The following is a 24,698-nucleotide window of genomic DNA, read 5'->3' as shown; positions in this document are numbered from 1 at the left end:
GATGATGTACGTTAAAATGAATGTCACTTCCCTGCCGCGCAAGCCCTGCTCTATCTATTTATTTTGTATCAACCTAATCTGCTGCCTGTTCACCAGCTTATAATTTAATCTCCTAAAGAATAGAAATGTACTGTGCAAGCCTGGCAGGCACATGGTGCATTATATATCACTGCAGCTTGTGTTGTAACACTGAAAACATTGCCAATCCTCTATAAAATTATCACTATGTTCTGAATGTTTTCCCCTCCAACCGAGGTGCTCTCGTGTTCATTTGGGTTTTTTCTTAATCTTGACTGCAGGTTTGTGTTGTTGCCTAATTTGTTCTGTCCCTGCATTGACAAACATGTACAAGCTTTTATTAGGTTGGAACCCAGTATTGAATCCACCAATTGCCTGATATTTTTTCAGACTTATGCTCCTTATTATTTTCATCGAATGTTGCTTGCACCAGTCATTAAAAAGTAGCCTAAGTGTCGGTGGAATCTGTAAAAAATACAGACTAGTACAGTGTTCATTTAAAATATTATACACCTCTATCCAAAGATTGACAAGCAAGTCGATTTCCTGATTGCACATGATTCTCCCAATTGTGATTAGTTTAATACAGAATATAATGTTTAAGCTAACTTGTTACTTTAGAGCGTTGCTTCTTAGTTGGCTAGCCTGCTAACCACCTATGACTGCAAATAAACCATTGGGTAGTAAGACAGTACATGAGTTGGGGTGCATATTACGGCCCGAGCAAATGTGTTATTAAGTAATTACAAATTAAGCATGCACAGATCATGTTCAGATAATTGAGTATGAACAGATCACAATAGCATTCATTCTGTCATGCCTTTTAGCACAATTGTCTCAAAACTCCTCAGCTGCAACATGTTTAGAATGTATGTTTAAGCGGCATGATAAGCTGATTGGCACATGCGATTGCCAGGAGATATTTTTCAAAGGGACACTTGCTGAATACTTTCGTCAATTCCACACTGTAGTCTTGCAGACCCAAAACATTTGGATCGAGTGAATACAAATATTGCAATCGCTATTGACGTAAGCGTGGCTATTTACAAATCATGTAAGTGAGGATTGTCTCTGTCCAATCATTTGTTTGTCATATTTAACTCCACCAGTAAGTGTAAACTCTGCTTGCTTAGATATTTCTTTGAGGTGGTACCAACAAAAAAGTCGCACGTGCTATCTTCATGCTATCTGCTACAACCTTTGCTACTGTAAAATCAATACAAAAGTGGGTTAAGTAAAGATACTGGTACTGTATGATGCAGTGTTTCTGTTTGTTGCCTTGAGGGCAGCATGACGTTGGGTTTGTCAATGTGAGCTAGAACAGCATCTTTACTAACCCAATCTTATCTTCATGGTTTCTGTCACAACATTGTGCGCCTATTTAAATGTACTGTATAAAAAACTGTATGCATATTTGCCTTCAGCTCAGACAAATCTCAAACCAACTGTGCTTAAAGCATAATCTGCACTCAGTACATTTTGTGGTAAATGGAGGGCAAGCAATGCTTCCCAAACTTTGACCAAGCATTTGATTTAGAGCGTTGTCAGATTATACTCAAGTAAATCTGCCTGGCACTGGCTGGACTTGACTATTAAAAGCACATGTGTGCAGGGGTGAGCACCACTGACTTGCTTTAGCTTCTGGAGAACACTATGCTACAATTAGAGCTTGCCATCCTCTTTGGGCCATATCACAACATCATTGATGTGACAGGCCTTTTGTATGGTCCTGCTGAATATCTTGTTTGGAGCAGTGTTGGAATAAGGAGAATGAGAGAGAGAAATGATTAATGTCATTCATGTTTAACCAATGCAAACAATGTATAACCATCCATTGTAGTCAGGAGGAGATATACTATTTATCTTACTTCTGGTTGAGATTTTAAACAGTGTTGTTATACTGTATGACTTTTGCTGTTGAGCTACAGTCGTGCTCGCTTACATTGCTGTGCCAACCCAGTCTCACGGCATTTCGTGAGACTGGGATTTTCCCATTGTTTTCGTGTCACACAGAACGATTTTAAAAGCAATGTATTTCTATTGGTAGTATGTTTCGTGCCTGCACCACGTATTTTTGTCCGGTCGGGTCTTGGAAGACCGGAAGCTGTGTGGTTCATAAAAATATTTTCTTACTCAATATCAAGCCACGATTAGTTTTTATGTCGGACTTTTTTTTTGCCGTCCGTGAGGAAAATAAATGGGGCTCAGAGCCTCAGAATACTGAAATCTGTATTTTTTTTTCCTTCTAATTTGTTATTATTTTCTAAATAGCACAGTTATTTACTCAACAATAACACACAATTATCCTTGTTTTTATTTATTTATTTAATTATATAATATCGGAATTTTTTGCGGTCCGTCAGGAACTGAATTTAAAAATGAAGTCACCGGAAACAGACGTAGGCTACTGTAGGCGATACACACCCACTGAACTGATTACCCAAGATCCTCAGCTATGGTTGAAGCTCGGTGATTGGATGTTTTAGCCGCATTGCACGTTGGGATATGGTGTTTATGCGATATGAAATCCGAAAACATCTATACAAAAAAAAGAAAATAGTTTATTCCGAGTGTACTGCTGCTTTTCTCTTTGGAAGTCATCACATCACGGCATTGTAATACACGGTTCGGCTGCATTACATATTACACGTAGTTCTTTATTTATAGAGCCCTGATTAGAAGACCTTTGGACAAACTGGAAGAACTGCAACAGAAACTGAATATGTGACGTGAATCATAAGTATATCAGCAATTAAACAACATCTTCAATTTCTCTGTTTCTCCTTGCAGTATCAATACTAATTCGGCAGACTTTTATAATTGATCCAATTGGTAGATAGGTAGCAGTGCACGCTGATAGACAGGGACTTGTAGTTTTTAAAGATATTATTGATTTTCTTTGAATTAAATAATGTAAATACTGATTTGAGAGAATAGTCAGGGGTTTTGGGTGATGGGCGACACATCTATGGATTCAGAATTTCAATAGCTTACCATTAAATGACTTATATACCTTTCCGTCCGTGATGTTTTACAAATAAAATATTACTGTGTAGAAGTAAAACATGTCAAATAATATAGCAATATCCTGTAAAATTATATGAAAACATGAATAAAACTACACATCTTCAGATGTTATACACACATAGGTGTCCTACACTAATAATACAAAGTATAATTTGTTGTGTTAACACTTTAAACTTGAGAGTTTTTTAACCCGCACCACCTAGTGTTTAAAGCACATTATTGATTTTTTTTGTTGGATATGTTACATTTGATGAACAAAATATTAAGAGTACATACAAAATAGGGGGAACGTAGAAGGTCAATGATAGAAATATAGAATATAAAATATCAAGAAAATACTGTAAGTGATCTCTACAATAAAACAATTTAAAGCTGGATGTACATATATATTAATAGGAGGATGTGCAAAACAGAAAAACTAATTAACCTTTATTTAAACATTAAAGAATACTTTAGGTTAAGGTCTTCTTTTGAATAAAAAAAAGCTTTGGGGGTATCTACAGATACATATTAAGCCTGACAAAGTACTTAACGTCTAATATATTGCTTTCCTGCAATGTTACCTATGTTGAAGCACTTATTTTAACTGATATTATACATATGAATGATACTCTTATAAGATGTATGTAGATAGTATAAGAAATGTGAAGAATATGACAGTTTAATGGTGGAGGTATACACACATATTGATACAGTAGATGTCTTGTAATGCACTGTTGAGGAACCTGCGACCTAAGTTTTTCCTAATTGCATAAATACACCATAGTTATGTATATGATGTCAATAAACCTTAGAAAATCTTGAAATCTTGAAAGGGAAGTGCAAAATACGTAGCCATTATATACAGTCTTTAATTAACTATTAGTAGAGAATAACGAGTAATGAATATGCTTTATAGGGATCTGCAGATAAATGTTTAGTCTTTTCAAGCACCAACTATCAAATATCTCTCCTGATTGTTGGCATTTGACAATCACCTTTGCCTGAATTTTACTCAGGTGTAACTAAAGTCTGATTTAAAGGTGGGGTAGGTAACCGGAAACCGTTTCAGAAACCGGCTCGAGATACACTTTTTGTTATATTCCATGGAACGCTCTTAACATCCCGATAGCAATGCATATCTTAAGTGCTTTGACAAAAAATCCATGAAAAAATGTCATCTGTAGAAGCCGTAATACTGTAAAAAGTACAACGGATTGGATGGCCTACCTGCCTGTCAGCCTTCCATCGGGGCACAAACTTCTCTCGTGCCCTCATTGGTCATGTGCGCGTTCGTGTGTGTTGGAGGAGGGGCTCTATAAGGAAGTGGCAGATTTGTGTATTTTCAAATTCTAGCGATCTCGAGCCGGTTTCTCAAACTTACCTACCCCACCTTTAAGGGTTGTTTATATTTCATATCATTAATCAGAATCTACAAAGTAACTCAAATAAATGTAGTGGAGTAAAAATACCAGGTTAACCTCTGAATTGTAGTGGAGTAGAATTACAAAGTAACAATGAGCTGCCATGTGCACTGCAAGAAGCATACCGTGACATTCACAGTATGTAACTAGCAGCAATTGAAAAGTTACTTACTGTACAATTAATTACAGAAAGTAACTTGTCAATTGCTGCCAGTTACATACTGTAAAGGGAATCACAGTATTTACAAGTTTGTATTAGTAACAGTGTAAAATAAAACACAGTAACTTCCAAGTACTGTATTTGTGTTTACGGTAATAGTGTTTAAACTGTAAAATGAAACACAGTAACTTCCAAGTATGGTATTTGTGTTTACGGTAATAGTGTTTAAACTGTAAAATGAAACAGTAATATTTAATTACTTTATTTTTTGTTACAGCAGTAGTGTTATAAGCTGTAAAATAAAACAGTAATTTCCAAGCACTGTATTTTTGTTTTACGGTAATAGTATTTCAACTGTAAAATATTATCTTTAAATGCTATAATTCTAAGTTACAGCATCAGTATTGTAACTGTAAAACTATTTCTTTATTATAGTATACTTCATGTCATGCTGGTAATTTACAGATTACCAGAAATTCTTGACACCATTTTAAAGCTCACCAATAACTGCAGGGACACAGCAAACAATACATTTTAACAATCTATCCTTAATTGTGGAACGGTATCAAGAACATGTATTTTCTTGTGCTAAATGGGTGAGCATACCATGGCTACCACAAATGTAGTCTTCCATTGCATATCCCATGTACAATTATCTTCCATGTCTTATAAACTGTGCTTAACTGACCAGCAGCTGCAATTCCTACAGTTATTACATATTTTCATCCATAAAACAATGGATATTAATATCCAAAAACATGGAAATTGCATTTTTAAAACAGTGGCGCTAACAAAACAGAATATGAAGCCATTTCTTCTGCCAAGCCATTTTAGAGACGTGCTATAGTTGAAAAGGTGTCACAACCTCGACACTAACTGGAGAACCCAAATGCACGACCCAGAGACACAGTCTTGAATGTAACACAAATTGTCTTTTTAATGTCAATGAACAGAAAATCCCTCTTAACAGAGTAAGTACTGGAATAACAAAAAACTCTCACAAGGACGAAAAAACTAATCGTAACAAAAAGAGAACTTAAAATACAATTAAGTCTACAAAAATAACAAAATAACGAAACCTGACAAGACTGGAAACGAGGCCTGGCACGACCACACGTGGGAACAAACAAGACAAACTGATACAGGACAGGAGGGAGACAGGACTATTTAAACATGAGGTGAGTGGGAACAGGTGGAAACAATCAGGGGCGGAGCAGACGCTGACGATGAAAAGGGAGGAAGTAACAGGGCCTGAAATGAGAGACAAGAGGAAAGTACAAAATAAAACAGGAAATGGAAAACGAGACACAACATGAAACACGGGGACGTAACTAGAGATGAATGAAATAAATAGACAGACCTGACATGACATGAATAAACATGAAAACCTGACTAAACATGAAATGACAGACATAATACATAAACATAACTAACACATTTGACGAGACACAACAAAAGGCACTGTTTGGCAAATACATTATCACTATTCTTAGATAATACACAATATGTTAAAACACTTTGAATACAGTAGGGCAGGGGTTTTCAAAGTGTGGGAAGTTGAGCCTCCCCTCAGAGAACAGAAGAACAGCCGCGCCCCTACTATGCTATTATAATTATTATTATTATTGTTGTTGTTGTTATAATGCAGGGGTATTATTATCCAGTGGAATGCCCTTACCTACTGGCCTAGTTAAATCAAAGTGGTTATTTTTTTTTGGCTGGGCAGTGTAGTTTTACACACCGTCTTATTTGACTTTCTCAGGACTTAAAACAGTTTTTTGGGGGCAGACCCCCACAAAGAAAAAAATATATTTACACACGTAAGGTCATCATCTTAACAGTTGTTTATGCTCATCGAGTCATCCGTGAGCAGAGCATCAAGTTGGCATGCCTATAACAGCTGAATACGGTGATTACCATTTTGTTCAGCAAAACGCCTGACAAATCTATTAAGATCTAACACTTTAGTGCATTTTGATTCAATGCTGAGTACAGCCAAACCTGATGGTCTCTTATCTGTCATTGTAGACCGCAAATACCTCATTCCTTCCGTCTACTTGGGTCCAAATGCGCCATCCGGTTCAAATGAAATCGCAGCCAATCACATTTCCTCGCTCGCGCCAGGGAACGGGTTAGGGAGGGGTTACAAGGCTCGCGTCTTGTGCTGCATTCACTTGTACTCGGACATTAGGGATTTTCTCTCATAAATGTCCGATGAGTGAAGTAAAGTGTTACAGCAGAAAGCTTAATACAGCGTATGTCTGGTATATTAATTGTATTATGTCACCTGATATATCAAGCCAGTCTCACAAAAAAACGTGTAATAACTACGTTGGTCCACAACGTAGGACGTAGTATTTCTACGAAAACGCCAAAAAATTGTAAGATCCCTACGTTTTTTTTCACCATTCATTCCAATGGCTGGCGTCTATGTCACGTGATCTTCACATTTCTCCCTGCAGAAAAAAAAAAACATGGCCGAACTTCGTTTTATTCTCGGTGTAAAATGCCTATTTAAAGTTACTTTGGCCATTAAAATGTGTTTTGATGTCATTTGATGCGAGAAATATGAGTTGTTATTTCAGATTATGTGTGCAGTGGATGTACATGATCTTTAGTTTGCTAGTTATTACGAAGATTACTTCAGGAAATGGTGTCTATACAACGTTTTCATTGTTACCAAGGTGGTTGCTAGGGACGCTGCTATCGATATTATTTCTGTTATGTTGTGTAACTGTTTAATGGTGTTATCTTTATTGCTACCCCCTTCCCCGTCAAAGTATAGTGTTGGTCCACAGCGCAAACGTATTAGTTTAACAAAATCCGCATCTAAAAGGGTGCAGAAACGTTATTTTCCCCTGTACAATTCCAGTCTCACATCTCACAGCACATCGTCATTAACAAATACCGGAAACAGACCGAAAACACTTTATTCCGAGTGTACTTGCTTTTCTCTTTGAAAGTCATCACATAACGGCATTGTAATACACGGTTCGGCTGCATTAAATATTACATATCTGCCGTAGTTCTCTATTTATAGAGCCCTGATGAGAAGACTTCTAGACAAACATGAAGAACTGCCGCCAACACTGGAAACGTGACGTGGATCATAAATATATCAACAATTAAACAACATCTTACATTTCTTTTCACACAATGCGTCTCCTTGCAGTATCAACACTAATTCGGCGGACTTTTATATTTGATCCAATTGGTAGATAAGCTGTATTTACACCATAAAGGTGCACAGCTGATATAAAGGGACACCTAGTGGTTAAAGCATGTTATTGAATTTCATTATTTGTATTATTAGATATTAATAGAATCCCTATAAAGTATGTTCATTACTCGTTATGCTCTACTAATAGTTAAGTAAAGACTGTATATAATGACTATTTTGCACATCCCTTTCAAGATTTTCTAAGGTGTATTGACATATCATATAGGCCTACACAACTATGGTGTAGTTATGCAATGAATGAAAAACTTGGGTCGCAGGTTCCTCAACAGTGCATTACAAGACATCTATCAATATTGTGCATACCTCCAGCAATGTTAACTATGTTGAAGCACTTATTTTAACTGATATTATACATATGCATTATACTCTTATAAGATGTATGTAGATAGTATAAGAAATGTGCAGCATATGACAATTTAATGGTGGAGGTACACATATTGAAAGATGTCTTGTGATGCACTGTTGAGGAACCTGTGACCAAAGTTTTTCATCTCCGACCTAGTCAGGTATTGAACAATCAATAAATAAAGAACACAGAATTATTAAATATAAAACACAGAATGTGTGTGATTATACTAAATGATTTACAAATAAACACCACTGCATATTTACAACTATACACATGCTGATGTAACGCAAATGTTTCCAACTTGGGATCAATAAAGTATATCTTATCTTAAGATGATCGATGGCTTCTGCCATATTTGCACAATGTGCCTCTGAACATTGACAAGTGCATGTTTCAGGCTCATCAATGAACAACAGGAGGGGTCACAGACATAAGTTCCAGCTTTTCAAGTGCTGTTTGACGCTCTGCACACTCTCCAATCACAGAGCTTGAGGACTATCACAGGGTTTGTCAAGCGAAGCGGAGAGAATACTTACTTCCGGGTGTAATATTCTGTAAAGCAAATGAGCTGCTCCGACCCTCGGTCCTGACGGACTCCAACTTGTGTTTATTAATCAAACAAATAAATAAACACAAGGATAATTATGTGTTATTGTTGAGTAAATGGAGAATTGCACAGGGGAAAATAACGTATCTATTGTGGTGATTGACATTATTCACCCACGGATCTATGGGTTAGGGTATTGTTCTGCACGGACCTTTTTGTGAGCCGGACTTCCTGTCTCCGCCGGTCTTCGCTTCCCGGGCATGAAGCTGTTTACATGTGTTTTGAGATGCTAAATAAAAGTCTAGCTTGTACCTTTGATACCCCGCCTCCGACTCCCATCTCTCGGCACCACACTATGCCACAATTTTAGATGCGGATTTCGTTAAACTAATACGTTTGCACTGTGGACCAACACTATACATTGACGGGGAAGGGGGTAGCAATAAAGATAACACCATTGTACCCAACATAACAGAAATAATATCGATAGCAGCGTCCCTAGCAACCACCTTGGTAACAATGAAAACGTTGTATAGACACAATTTCTTGAAGTAATCTTCGTAATAACTAGCAAACTAAAGATCATGTACATCCACTGCACACATAATCTGAAATATCAACTCATATTTCTCGCATCAAATGACATCAAAGGGCATTGTAATCGCCACACTAACCTTAAAATAGGCATTTTCCACCGAGAATAAAACGAATGTCGGCCATGTTTTTTTTTCTGCAGGGAGAAATGTGAAGATCAGGTGACATAGACGCCAGCCATTGGAATGAATGGTGAGAAAAAACGTAGGCATTTTACAATTTCAGAGGCGTTTTCGTAGAAATACTACTTCCTACGTTGTGGACCAAAGTAGTTATTACACGTTTTTTTATGAGACTGGGTTGGATATATAAGAAGTGTGTTAAAAAAGTAGATGAGCGCAATAGTCTTTTCTTCCACTTTTATGTATAATCAAAAGGGTGTTTTTTTGGCTATTTGTGAGTAGGTAAGGTACAGTATAACCTGTGATTTCTGCCTTGAGTAAAAAGATTACCCGTGGATGAGTATTTTTCAGAAAGTCAGTAGAAGAGGCATGGGAGTCTCTTTGCTAATTATCAATGGTCTTTGCATATTAACAGCAGATGTACCCATGTTAATTGAATTGGTAAGAGGTCAGAGGAACTCCAAGACAGGGGCTTCCTCAGACCTAATACAATTAAAGTCTTGTTGATTAGTGGTTCATATCCAGCATGTATTAGCTAAGAAACGATAACAATGTTGGTGCGTAGCTGCATAGGGGAAAATGTATGTGCGCTCCTTTGCAGACGTTAGTTAATTGGATAATTAATATCCTGCAAGACTCCTAGAGAGGCCATGGGATAATGGTCGTTCTGCATTTATCAATACATGTATTCCTGTTAAGTGAGCTGACTTCGAGGTTAGAGGAAGTTCAGAGGATGTCGTGCGTGCTATATTGCCACAACATTTTGGAGTAATTGGCTTAAATATATGTGTGTGCTTAATTACTCTGTATGAAGTAGGAGCAGTTTGCATGGCAGGAAACATCCTTATTTACACACACACACACACACACACACACACACACACACACACACACACACACACACACACACACACACACACACACACACAACACACACACACACACACACACACACACACACACACACACACACACACACACACACACACACACACACACACACACACACACACACACACACACACTGTAAGGAGAGGGAGTGAATCAGACGGAGTCAACGGCTGCTGACTCATTGTCTTGGGTCCGCCCAGAAGTGAAACTGGCCAATGGAAAACTATAGGTCACTTACGTAACCCCAAGCCTAAGAGTAACATGAAGTGAGATGTCTCACTATGGGATGCGCCTCATCGCGGAGCAAACAGAAGCATCAATCTCATTACGCCAATCCTGATTGGCTGGTGATCTTGATGTCAGCGTCAGGGGAAATCACCCCCTATAAGTAGCCTGCGCCACGACGCATGCGTCATTCAAAATAAGCACCTCTTCTCGCTTCACCATAGCAAGGAGGGCCGTCTGGTGAGACATCTCACTTCATGTTACTCTGAGGACTGGGGATTACGTAAGTAACCTATAGTTCTCATTCATAACACTCCGTTCGATGTCTCACTATGGGAAATTGTAGCTCCCGTATTGCCAGACGAGCTTACCTCGAAAATCACCGATCAACCAGAATTTAACAGGTGGAGTCCCGACTCAACAAGGTGCCCAGCATTGCTCGGGCCACGCTTGGAGCGGAGACGTCTAGCCTGCAAAAGCGGACAAAAGTGAGCGGCGAGGACCATCTCGCCGCTGCACAGATGTCTTGGATGGAAACACCCTTGAACAAAGCCCAGGATGTAACCAGGCCCCGAGTCGAGTGAGCCCGCTGACCCGAAGGTGCTTGCAAATTCTGACTCGTATAGGCCAAAGCAATTGCCTCCACAATCCAGTGGGAGAGCCGTTGCTTAGTAACGGGCTTGCCCTTGTGAGGGTTAGGCCAGGACACGAAGAGTTGGTCATTAAGACGAAGCTCATTTGATCTGTCCATATATGTGTGTAAAGCCCGGACTGGACACAACAGATCCTGCTGCTGCTCCCCGGAGGAAACCAGCGGCGGAGGAAATGCCTCAATGTCAATTGGGGTACACGAACCAACCACCTTTGGTGTAAAGGCAGGGCTGGGCTTCAACAACACTCTCGTTTGCCCTGGGGTGAACTGAGTGCATGAGGGATGTACAGACAGTGCATGAATATCGCTGACCCGCTTAGCGGATGCCAGGGCCAGTAACAGCACTGTCTTGAGTGACAGATGTTTCATGTCAGCTCCTTCCAGGGGTTCAAATGGGGTCATTTTGAGCCCATTTAAAACCACTGCCAGGTCCCATAAGGGCACCAGCGACCTGGAGACAGGGAGGAGCCTGCGAGCTCCCTTCATAAAACGGCAGACCAAAGGATGTTGGCTAGCCGTCTTACCCTCAAAGCCCACATGGCATGCAGCAATAGCAGCCAGGTACACCTTGATCGTGGAGAAAGCTCTGTGTTTATCGATCAAGTCCTGTAGAAATGATAAAATCACCCCGACAGGACATTGAAAAGAGATGTGTCCTTCTTGAAGGCACCACTCCTCAAACACCCTCCACTTACAGTCGTAAAGAGACCTGGTGGAGGAAGCTCTCGCACTCTGAATAATGTTTATCTCCTTCTGTATTCAGATTGTACCACTCACGGGTCAGGCCCATAGTGCCCCGCACTCTAGGCGTGGGTGAAGGATCGCCCCCCCCCCCCCCCGCCTGAGACAATCTGTCCCTGCGTGGTGGGGGCTGCCATGGCTGCCCGCACAACAGCTGATATATCTCCGCCAGCCCGTACGTTGCGGCTAGGGCGGTGGTGCCTTTACAGCTCCAGCCGGCACTGCGCATGCGTGTGACGGCGGTGCCTTCACAGCCCCAGCCGGCACTGCGCATGCGCGTGACGGCGGTGCCTTTACAGCTCCAGCCAGCACAGCGCATGCACGTGACGGTGGTGCCTTCACGACCCCAGCCGGCACTGCGCATGCGCGTGGCGGTGGTGCCCTTAAAGCCCCAGCCGGCACTGCGCGTGGCGGTGGTGCCTTCACAGACCCGCCAGTAATCCGCCTTTTGAGAGATGCCGTAGCTGCTCTCATAAGGGGAACAATTGACGGGCTGTTTATTGGCTTTATTGATTTTCTTTTCATTATTTTGAGCTGCGCCCTCGGCCTGAAGCCTGGATGCGTCAGCTGCAAATGTTTTATGACAGAAGGATCAACCAATGTGTGACATGTGTTTGTGCGGACTTGAAGATGGTGTTTAGGCATCTCTCGAGGCGGCGGGAACACATTCACGGAGGGAAGAAGGAGGGGCTGTCACGCCGCTTGCTTCTTCTTCCTGAACTGCTGGCCGAAATTCTGGGTTGGCTGAGCCTGAGCTGCAGCCGGAACCGGAGAATTTCTAGGCCAGCTTGCCCTTGTCTCCAGCCTGGGCTGGGGACTCGGGGTGGGCTGCGGCCTCTGCGTCTTCGGTGCTTTAAACCAAGCAGAGTTCGAGGCAGCCTGGGCAGAGGACTGCTGCTGCGAAAGCAGCGGCTGGACCCTTCGAGGGAGGCAGAGGTAGAGTGCCTCGTCCTCCCTCTTTTTCGTCTCACACCTCCTTTGCATGGAGGCGAGAGCGGAGCCGAAAATTCCCTCGGGAACGATGGGCATATCCAGCACATCCTCCTTTTCCCGGTCTGGGAGAGTGGTGAGGTTGAGCCATCTCGCTCTTTCCTGCACCACCATGATCCCCATTACCTTGCCCGTGGCCTGGTCGGCGCAGCGTTGGACACGGAGACAAATGTCCGTGACCGCTGCCATCTCGTCCAGAGTGGCTGCCCCCGGGTTACCCGACAGGTCCTCGCAGAGATCCGCTTGCCCTGGCGGACAATGCTGCAGCTTTGTAGGACTTTTCAGTCATTGCTGACTGAAAACGGTCCGACTTTGCTGGGAGCGTGGGGTTCCTGCTTGGTGACGGGCCCACCTTTGGTAGAAGGTGAGCCACTACCAGCGGTTCCATGGGCGGCATGCAGAGCAGGCCGAGCTTCTCCATTCCGTCGCAGTCTAGGGAGGAGGCACCCTGGATTGGGACCTTGTTGTTGAAGGGCCGGTCTCTCCACGAGACCGACACTTCATCCAACATTTCCGGGAAGACCGGGAGGAGTTGCCTCTTTATGCCCGCTGCTTGGGGAAGGTGTTTCCCCTCGTAGCGGGACCTGGAGGTCTCCTTGGCCATTTCAGGCCACGGAACGTTGAGTCTGACCGCAGCGCGTTTGCACACGGCCTGCAGGTCCATGCTCAGACCGGGCGAAGCTGGTGCGCTATCGCCCGGGAGAGCAGCACTTGCCTCAGGCTTTGCAGCCTGAGCCGGTGAAATGAAGGTGTCCTCTTCCTGTTCATCCGATTCGGACAGGAGGAACGCCAGGGCGTCCTCCTCGTAGTCCAGCTCGAGGACATCCTCCACAGGTGAGACCATGGTGAGGTCTAACCGGGAGCCCCAACTTGGTAAAGCGTGTCTTGTCGTCACCGGGTCCCGGCCTGCCAGGGCGCGGGATTTCGGTTCTGTGGCCATAGCGGATAATGAGCCCCAGACCGACACGGAGAGGGGTTCACTCTCTGTGGCGGACGCCCCCATGTCTTGACTGCCGGTCGGCGGATCCATGGACATGGGGGGGTCCTGTTCCGACAGGCTAGCTTGTCTTGCTAACCGTCGGCGGAGGCTCTTAACGGTGAAGCGGACACAATGTCCGCATGAGCCGGGGTTGTCGATCGCGCCTCGGGCGTGTTCCAGCCCGAGGCAGGACGAACAGACCTGGTGTGTGTCTATGCCCGAGATCTTCAACCCGCAGCTGCAGAGTCGAACCACTGAGTCCCTGACTCCTCTGGTGTGAGGGAGAAGGGCGTCCATCTTGGTCGCCTCGTGGCGTGGAGAGGGCCCGCTCTCGACAGGTGGGACGGGAGAAAAAGTTATTACCACCTTGTCCTTAATCCGGAGAAAAAGGACGGTGTGGGTCTTTTATTCCCGGAGAATACTGACTGGTGTGGAAAATCAAATCAAATCAAATCAAGTTTATTTATAAAGCACATTTTAAAACAACTTTCGGTCGCGCCAAAGTGCTGTACATGAATACAAAATATACGGAACATATTGCAATTTGTAGCATTTAAGTTAAAAACAACAAATATAAAGGCAGACACAGTTAAAATACAAAATGAAAAATGTCATGCTCTGCTCACTTTTAAAAGGCCAGAGAGAAAAAGTGTGTTTTTAGAGAGGATTTAAAAGCCCCTAGTGTCTGGGCCGACCTCACAGGTAAGAGTGTTCCAGAGCCTGGGACCAGCTGCTGCGAAGGCTCGGTGCCCTCTAGTTTTTAGCCTGGTTTTCGGCACTACCAGCAGCATTTGGTCGGCAGACCTTAGAGCTCTGGCTGGGGTGTATCGCTGGATTAAGTCAGCTATATAAGCCGGAGCCAGCCCGTTTAGGGCCTTAAAAACAAATAAAAGGAGTTTAAAATCTATTCGGAACCGAACTGGAAGCCAGTGAAGTGAGGCCAGAATGGGGGTAATGTGGTCACGCCTTTTGTGGCCAGTCAGGAGACGTGCAGCTGCGTTCTGTACTAGCTGCAGGCGTTTTATGGATGCCTGATCCATGCCCACATACAAAGCGTTGCAGTAGTCCAGTCGCGATGTCACAAAAGCGTTAATTACCCTCTCTAAGTCTTTAAAAGATGAAAACGACTTGGTCTTAGCCAATAGTCGTAATTTAAAAAAGCAGGTTTTGACTACGCTGCTGACCTGTTTATCAAATTTAAAAGTGCTATTGAAGGTTACTCCAAGGTTCGTTACAGCGGGGAGGATGTTTTTACTCAGGGAGCCAAGAATGTCAACCTGGGAGGCCGGAGGTTGGGGTCTTGTTGAGGGTGAGGAAGTTTTGGCTCAGCCAGGATTTAATTTCAGCCAAGCAGTCCATCAATTGCTGTAAGGAGTAGGCATTAGCATTGAGAGGTAGATATATCTGAACGTCATCAGCGTAGCAGTGGAAGGGGATGTTGTGCTTGGAGAGAATTGCACCTAGGGGCAGTATATCTAATAGAAAGAGGATGTGGCCCAGAATAGAACCTTGGGGAACCCCACAGGTAAGGGGGGCTTTTGCAGAGGAGAAGGCACCTAGCTGCACTGAAAGGCTACGGTCTGTTAGGTAGGACCTGAACCATGCCAGAGCAGAGCCTGTGATGCCTGCGGACTGTTCGAGCCGCGACAACAGAATGCTGTGGTCCACGGTATCGAAGGCCGCTGTCAGGTCCAACAGCACCAGGACAGCTGGGCTACCTGAGTCGGCGGCTAGGAGGAGATCATTAAAAACTCTTAAAAGGGCTGTTTCAGTACTATGCATGGGTTTGAAACCAGACTGAAACTTTTCATGGATGCCATGCATGGTTAGAAAAGACTGCAGCTGGGCGTAGACTACTTGCTCCAGCGCTTTAGATAAAAACGGTAGCTGGGAGATGGGCCTAAAATTTGCAAGAATGGAGGGGTCGAGATTTTTATTTTTTAGCAGTGGCTTGACCACAGCATGTTTGAAGGCAGCTGGGACACATCCTGAGCTGAGAGAGGTGTTTATAAGTAATAAAATACTTGCTCCAACTGAATCGAAAACGTCTCTGAGAAGGCGAGAGGGAATGATGTCTGAGGTGCAGTTTGTCGGCCGCAGGTGCTTGACAACATCTGAGAGAGAAGAGAGGGATACAGGCTCAAAGTGGTCGAGGACAGCAGCGCACAGAAGAGGGGCAGAATCTGGGTTAGCACTAGTGTGGGCTAGCCTAAGAGCAGATACTTTTTCAATAAAAAATGACAGAAACTTATCACAGAGAGTAGTCGATGGTACAATTGGAGAAACATCACAGGGATTAATGATCGAGTTGAGGACATTAAAAAGAACCTGAGGTTTGTGGCTGTTCTTAGAGATTAACAGAGAAATGTGCTCTGTCTTGGCTGCTTTGACTGCCGTCTGGTAGTCAGAAAGGCAAGCACGAAGGATTTCCAAGGAGACATGGAGTCCATCCTTCTTCCACTTTCTCTCTGCACGCCTGCAAGCGCGTCTGAGAGCACGAGTACAGTCACTGAGCCACGGCTGTGGGAGAACTTTGGTGCGTCTAAGCGTAAACGGAGCAACAGAGTCAAGTATTTGTGTACATGTCGAGTCAAACATAGAGATAAGCTCATCAGCACTAAAAGCACAGTTCATCTCTAATTTACAGATCAGAGAAGCATTAAAAACATCAGAAAACTGTGAGGCCGTCAATGGGTTAATTAAACGCAGACGACGTGCAGGGGCTCGCGACTCGAGCCCTGCGCTAGGGATCGAGGTTGTAAACACAACAGGTAAATGGTCTGAGATACCTGTTGCTTCACAGATTTCATCCACAAATACAGATAGTCCGAACGATAATACTAAATCTAAAATGTGTCCTTTTTCGTGTGTTGGGCCAGCCACGGACTGAACTAGACCAAAAGAATCGAGGAGATTTAAAAAGTCCCTAACCAGGGGTTTTGACTCGCAACACACATGCACATTAAAATCTCCGGAGATCAAAACACGATCATATTTCACCATGATCCCGGACAGAAAGTCAGAAAAGTCATTTATGAAGTCCTTATTGCATTTTGGCGGACGATATACAACAGCGCAGAGCACAGGCGAGGCCGGATTCAGTTCAAACAGCTGTAACTCAAAGCTAGCGTAGCTTGTTACAGGGTGAAGCAATCTGCATTGGAGGCTAGCTCTAAACACTGATGCTATGCCCCCACCATGGCCGGTGGTACGGGTGGAGCTGAAGAAAGTACAGTCAGGAGGAACAAGTTCAGAGAACGGAGTATACTCGCCAGCATGGACCCAGGTCTCCGTCAGAAACATGAAGTCCAGTTGACGAGAGGTGAAGTATGCAGTATGCTCCTTTTTAATCCTTTTCCCCTCCGTGGAGGAGAGAAAAGAAAAAACGTCCTCGCTACCGTGGTGTCGGTAGAGAGGGAGCGAGCTAGCAACAGGTGTGCTGCTAGCTTAAAAAATCGGACCTACCTTACTTTCCGGGGAAGAGAAGGGCGAGGTCGATTTTAATACTAACTGGCGTTAGTACTACCGTCTTCCTGCGAAGCAGAAGGAGTAGCCGGCGAGCGCCAGTCGACCGAGATGGGTATTTGGGTTCAGTCTGTGGACAGTGAAGCTCTCCCGGCTACTGTAGAGATGTGCTCTGAAGCGAGAAGAGGTGTTTGAATGACGCATGCGTCGTGGCGCAGGCTACTTATAGGGGGTGAATTCCCTGACGCTGACGTCAAGATCATCAGCCAATCAGGATTGGCGTAATGAGATTGATGCTTCTGTTAGCTCCGCGATGAGGCACATCCCATAGTGAGACATCGAACGGAGTGTAATGAATGAGAACTGCTAACTCACTGGCTAGCTCGCCCATAAGTGAAATCACCTTTAACAAATAGCTAGGGAGGAGGAACCCACACAACTCCTCCCCACTTGTGTGTATAAATAATATGATATTTTGATGCTCGGGGCCCCTTCTGACTGTCCGTCTCGGTGTAGCACGGTAGTGGAATTGAGCCCAGAGTACTCTGTAAATTGTATTGTGTCTTTTGCCATTAAAACAGATTATTGTTCAAAATTGTATCCTGGTGCTCTTAAATTCCTTCCTTTTATGATTTAAACCAGCTCATCAAAAGGACACGCGGAGCCGAGGTGGGTTTCAGACCACTCACATCTCCAACATGAGCCACAACTTTTATTTCAAAACAAAGCTGCGCCCCTGCTTGACCGGTACTAGCTTTTGATCAAAGTCAATGCGGAAAACCCGCACTCACACAGGTAGGCGGAGGTGAAGGGAATGAGCACTTTTACAGCCTTTTTGGCGAGGGGGGGAACTCGGTCTCCACAGACAGCCAAAAGTGTGCAAGTGACTTTTTCTGCCAGACGCTGTCTCCTCTTTCACTTTAGGTAACTTCACTAAAAATCGATCCATGTTGCCGTTGCATAAAGTTAGCTGAAGTTAACTAGCTAGATTTCACTGTTTCTCGTTATTTTTTTCTCACGCTGTGCCTCACCTGAAGCTCTCTGGCGCCCCCCAGGGGAGGCGCGCCTCACACGTTGAAAACCTCTGCATGTCCACACTGAAATCTAATGTTTGCAAGATTTCTGTGAATTATAACATGCAAAATGAATGCAGGAATTGACCCTGTACGTCGGACTGTCAAACTTTGGCTACGGTTACATAAATTAACTGACACAATTGTTTGTATTAATTACTTTCTTTGTCTCTTGAGTTACCATATCCATTGGGGGAGGTTATTTCCTGGTTCAGCAAAGGGCTTGGCCGAGCACTGAGGACTCATAAATACTGCAAGGAGCCAATTGGGACAAACCACCTGCTTCCATGTTAAAGGGGGGGATGTCCTTTGTGTATTATGTTACTATTAAGTATCCCTTGGTTTCAACTTGGTTTGGCCAAGCCACTATATATGTTCCTTGGTTTTTCATTGTAGCAGCTCAGTTTGTTGAGTTTACACCTGTTAAGTTGATGCCATTTTCCGTTGTCCTCTTTTATAGGCCTAATTAGAACTTATTGATTTATGATGTTTTCTGTGGACCTTTGGGTAAATAAAAAACCCAGTCTATTTAAACCACTCCTGTGTCCTGTTGCCTTACTTCTTGTTCCCTGACAATTGGTCAGCAGCTTTCTTCGAAATTGAGTTTCTCAATGTCGAGGAAGGCTGCTCCAGAGCCACTATTTCAAGGATGCTACGTCATCGAGTCCCGCCGTAGGACTGTTCCAATGTCCAGGATGCTTGGAATCCTATCGAGGCCGACATCCTTCGTTGCGGGACATTTCGATGCTGCACATTTGTATCCTCGGCGGAGTTAAAATCCCCACAATGCTTTGCACACGGACCAATTTACCAAATCTTTGGCGGAAAATGTAAGGCGGGGCCTCTCATATGACGCACACTTGCTAGCCTGTTCCATTCTTCGTTCTCCGAATGCCAGGAAGGATTCTTGCCTAGCCTCTGATGGACCTGACTCGGAAGAGATGTCTTACCAAGGAAGCGTCCTCGACATTGAGAAACACCCCCAGTTTCTCTCCACGAGCTGCAGAAGAGAAATGCTTGACGGGAAACGACTCGATGGTATATCGACCTGAGCGCTCATTGGTGGTTTTTACCCTGTGCTGGTGATGAAACTCTCCAATTGGCTCCGCAAAAGTATTTTGTTGTTTTGTGTCAGTTTTATGTCGCCACTTCCATTCATCTTTGTTCCACAATGTTTATCATCATAAAACTAATATCTATATATTTTATACTATTCTTGCACTACTTACCGTTTTCATACTTTATATATCTTAGCATGTCCATACACATTGTTAATACTGTTCATACTGCTCATAGGCTAAAGTGTATATCTACCCTCATTGTTTATTCATCATTCCTTTCATTCGATATTTTATTCTGTAGATTTTGTACATTGCTTTTCACTTTACTGCTTTACTCCTGGTTAGAAGCTAAACTGCATGTTGTTGTCTCAGTACCTGTAATCTGTGCAATAACAATAAAGTGTAATCTAATCTTGAGCAGGAACAAATGTATTTACTTAGTACATATCTGACATTAACGATTAAACACATTTGTGCATTCTTTATAAATGCAAACTGGTCAAGACCACTGATGGAAGTAGTTTTGAAAAGTAGTGGTTCTGTCTTTTACATGTGGGATTCAACCCCCCTTGTATTGATTTGTTTTAAAATGAACAGACACTTCAGTCATTCATTTGTAGTGGTTTAATAATTGTGGGATTTCTACTGCATCCATTTCTACTGCATCCACTTCATCTGCAACGAAGAACGCCAACGCAATTTACGCCATTGCAAACGGAGTCAAGCCGACTCCGAGCTGTCCGACTTCAGGCGAGCTTTTTGAGACCTCCCCCGGCTGCAATCGGCTATTCTCATCTACTTTCGAGGCAAGCTGCAGCTCATCTCAAACAAGCCTATTTTTTCTGTTGACCGTTTTTGTCCCTAAAGTTTGTAGTTCGTTTTTGTTTATTAAATATTGTCAGACTATATTACTTTGGTATGGACTTTCTCTTTGAAAACGCGTCACAGCCTATAGCCAATTGAGTCGCCACAATAATAATAAAAATGATGATTATTACCTTACTTTTGTCTATTTTTATTCCTCTGTGTTACGTTTTTAAGGCGCAATGCCAAGACACATTCGTTGTATGCTTGCATTGGCTAATGAAACAGATTCTGTAGTATTGTAATCTCTGAAGGTGACACATTTTGGTCAGTATTTCCATAAAACAAAAAAAAATAAACAAAAAAAAAAGCTTCTATATATTGGGCCTTGAAAGTGCTCTCTGAAACTATACGCCTGGGATGGCTTGTCACCATGAAATGTGAAAATGAATACTTTGCCGTAGAGATACACACATGTGTTTACCATCCCCTTAAACCCTCAGTGTATTCTTAATTCAGTATTTATAACTTCCAATTTTAGGAAAAACACTAATATATTTAAAAACTACAATTCCCTAGAGCCACGCTATGCAGCTTGGTACAAATCAGCACCACAGTTGTAGTTCTTGTTAAGACATAGGGTCTTAACAATATATATCTACTAAGTATATCAAATATCTAGTATAGTCAAACTAGTAATTACACTGCATCAAGATTATTAAGAACAATATGTTGGTTTATTTAAGATATTTGAGCTATTCTATAAATTGGGTTTTTCGGTTAGTTCTTTCTTTTTTGGTTACTGTGATCTTCTACAGTACATTGTTGGTTACTGTGATTATCTACAGTACATTGTTGGTTATTGTGAATATCTACAGTACATTGTCGGTTACTGTGATCTTCAACAGTACATTGTTGGTTACTGTGATCTTCTACAGTACATTGTTGGTTACTGTGATTATCTAAAGTGCATTGTTGGTTACTGTGAATATCTACAGTACATTGTTGGTTACTGTGAATGTCTACAGTATATTGTTGGTTACTGTGATCTTCTACAGTACATTGTTGGTTACTGTGATTTTCTACAGTACATTGTTGGAAACTGAGATTGTATACAGTTGAGACGTTACTACATTACTACTGATATTTTTAAAGTAACTCCAGAGGTACTGACATGTTTGGTTGGAAACACGGTATTATACTCAAATAGTATGGGCTGGACCCGTTCGAGTCCGGTTTTGGATAGTCTGCCGTGATTTCATTTCATAGAGCTGTCTGACGCTCGGCGTAAACTTGGCACACTGCCACTCCAACATCCAATCACACAGCTTGAAGATTAATCACGGGGTTTGTCAAGAAAAGGGACTGTAGTCCCAAACGATAGTTGAGGATTATGGGTATAGTGTCTTCGGCCATCCTAAACTCAGAAAAAACTATTTGTTTCTCCGAATCGAAGGGGGAAAACACAAAAGCATTGTACACAATTTAAACCAATCACTGTTGTGTAATTAACAAGGATAAACTGATGTTTTTAGGTGATGAGTACTGCAGATTACTATGCAAACTTTGAGACCGGAAATACTGTTTTCATCCCAAGCTGTTGCCTGGCAACGCAATTCTGTTGATAGTTATTTCATATCGCTTTAACACCATATCCCAACGTGCATTGCGGCTAGAACATCCAATCACCGAGCTGCAACCATTGCTGAGGATCTTGGGTAATCAGTTCAGTGGGTGTGTATCGCACGTCTGTTTCCAGTGACTTTATTTTGAACTTCAGTTCTTGGCGGACGGCGAAAAAGCCAGATATTTTAGAATTAAACAAATCAATAAAAACAAGGATAATTGTGTGTTATTGTTGAGTAAATAACAGTGTGTTATTTAGAAAAGAATAACAAATTAGAAGGAAAAAAAATTACAAACAATACAGATTTCAGTATTCTGAGGCTCTGAGCCCCTTTTATTTTCCTCACGGACGGCAAAAAAAAGTCATTATACAATTTGAAATAAAAACAATAATCGTGGCTTGATATTGAGTAAGAAAATGTTTTTATGAACCACACAGCTTCCGGTCTTCCAAGACCCGACCGGACACAAATACGTGGTGCAGGCATGAAACATACTACCAATAGAAATACATTGCTTTTAAAATCGTTCTGTGTGACACGAAAAAAAGGGGAAAATCGTGTTGGTGAACACAAATCAATAGATTAAATGTTGTGACTATAACACGAAAGGCCGTGAGACTGGGTTGGCACAGCAATGTCACTGGATTAATGCAGATCAATGCTGCAAAAATAAATAAACTAATTTAGTCAATTGAGAAAAAAAGCCAATTATTTTGATAATCAGTGAAACACAAATGGCAGAATTTTCTAAACCAATTGGAATATGTATAATAAAAATATGTTTAAGCCTTGTTTATACAGCAATACTTATGTATTCACATGGGTAAAACTTACTTCCTACCAACACAACATGTTCATGTTGAACGTGTGTCCAAAAGTGAACTGTAAGTACATTATATGTTATTTTGTTTTGCCTAAAATAGCTGTCTGTGGTAACTCTAATTCATCTCATGGTGTAATGTATTGGTATAGCAAATGTTTAAAAATAAAAATACAATGTTGTGGGAGAAAGGCTTATTTGAGAATTGGTGAGAATATCTAGATACCACATAAAATAAAAAACGATTTCACGTAGCCAGCTAGCTTAGAACAAACACTGCAATCAGGAGGATAACTTAGCCTCCCTCTGTCAAAAGGTATAACACATCCTCCTTACATTGCAAACTATGGCAACAGTGCTGACAGAGCAAAGTGATAACTTGTGTGAACCAAAGGGTGCCTGCTACACTTCTGCAGAAATGTTGTGGGTCGGGATAGCGTGATCATTGGTAGCCGCCTATTTAGCGCAATTCAGAGCAATGACTAGCCAAACTGGTACTCCTGCACGCAATCGTATTAGATACGCAAACAAAGCACAGAAGCTCGGATCACAACACACAGAAGGGTAACTTAATGTACTGCTTTGGATAAAATGACTCTGCAACATCTTAACATGTAATCCTATAGATTACTATGACATGGTTGACATACAAAGGTAGGGTAAGTAGGGGTTGGTAGGTTCAAAAGTCAAACATCTGAATGTTATGGAAGGGTTTGGGTGTACCTCAATCATAGGTGGCACTTGTGTAGGCTTCAAAGCCCAGCTCCAACTTTGATTGCTGTGATGACTGACATTTGCTAGACTGAAAAGCCCTTGGCGCTTTCAGCATCAAGGCAGAGGATGTGGGAGGGTTTGAACAGATTTCTTATAGGTCTCACAATAAATGGGACAGAAAGCATGCGTGGAAAAGAGATCACTCAGGTAGACATGTGGACATGCAGCCAGTGTACACAAACATCATTAAAATTAGCTGGATTTTTGGTTAACACTCTTATACAGCTTGTATTCCTCTACTCCAATAGTTTGATTACTGTTTTCCTCATCAGCCACATAGATGTCATCATTCCATTAACAATGTTTTCGTTGATGTAACCATAAGCTCTATTCAATGCAGTAGATAATAATCAACCTGTGAACCTTTTAGGAAAGAACCACATAATGCGAGCTCTGTGTCTAGAGCAGAATTACATAACTCTTTGTTATCTAACAAATTAATATGGATCCTTTACCTTGAGTCTTGTGTGTGCGAGAGATGCTGGACTATTTCTCCCCTTCTTATTTATCACAGCCTATCCCCAAGGTGTGTTTGGCAGAACGCAGCCTTCGTCTAGCCAATGCTGGTGCGTTTGTGTATGTATCTGTGCAGCTCGGAACCGAAGATATCTAGTGTTTCTGATGCCAGCGAGTGGGAGCTACACACAGCATGCTCATTGGCGGGGGGAAGAGAGCAGCAGAGTTGGATAGAGCGAGAGGCAGAGGGGGTGGATTCAGAGAGAGACAGAGGGGGAAGAGAGCTTTGTTTGCACAGGGAAATCTCCAAGGACAACCCAAGCACATCTGTGAAGTGTAGAAGCGGCGCTCAGTGATGTTGTGGTTGAAGAGATGGAAACGTGAGTGTGAAGTGCAGAAGGACAGCTGGGGATGGATGCAGCGGTGTGGAAAAAGGTTGAGATCTGGGGACATATATTATATAAGTAAAACCTCAACAGGGAATTTAAATGAATTGTATAAGACATTGGTTTTTCCACCAAAAGAGCTAGTTTAGCACAACTGAATGGCTTTCACACAGACTTTGTTCAGGGTTTTTGCTGTGTAAATGTATTATTTGGTGTTATCCACTCAAAGAGTGCAAAGCCTTTGAAATGGTTACTCAAAGTCAGAAATGGAGTGTCTTTTTGTCACTGTTTT

General features: G+C 42.4%; 1 protein-coding gene across 1 annotated transcript in view; it reads right to left on the bottom strand.

Annotated features, from left to right (window-relative positions):
- Positions 1–24,214, bottom strand: part of rgs8 (regulator of G protein signaling 8) — a 60,250-nt gene extending 36,036 nt beyond the window's left edge. The window contains exon 1 of the mRNA XM_034080919.2: positions 24,020–24,214. The gene's annotated coding sequence lies outside the window, so the exon portion shown is untranslated. The remainder of the gene's footprint in view (positions 1–24,019) is intronic.
- Between the last annotated feature and the right edge of the window lie 484 nt (positions 24,215–24,698).

This window comes from Pseudochaenichthys georgianus, chromosome 4, assembly GCF_902827115.2.
Source record: "Pseudochaenichthys georgianus chromosome 4, fPseGeo1.2, whole genome shotgun sequence".
Taxonomy (NCBI): Eukaryota; Metazoa; Chordata; class Actinopteri; order Perciformes; family Channichthyidae; genus Pseudochaenichthys; species Pseudochaenichthys georgianus.
The sequence above is the reverse complement of the archived record's forward strand: the minus strand, read 5'-3'. Positions and strand labels throughout refer to the sequence as shown.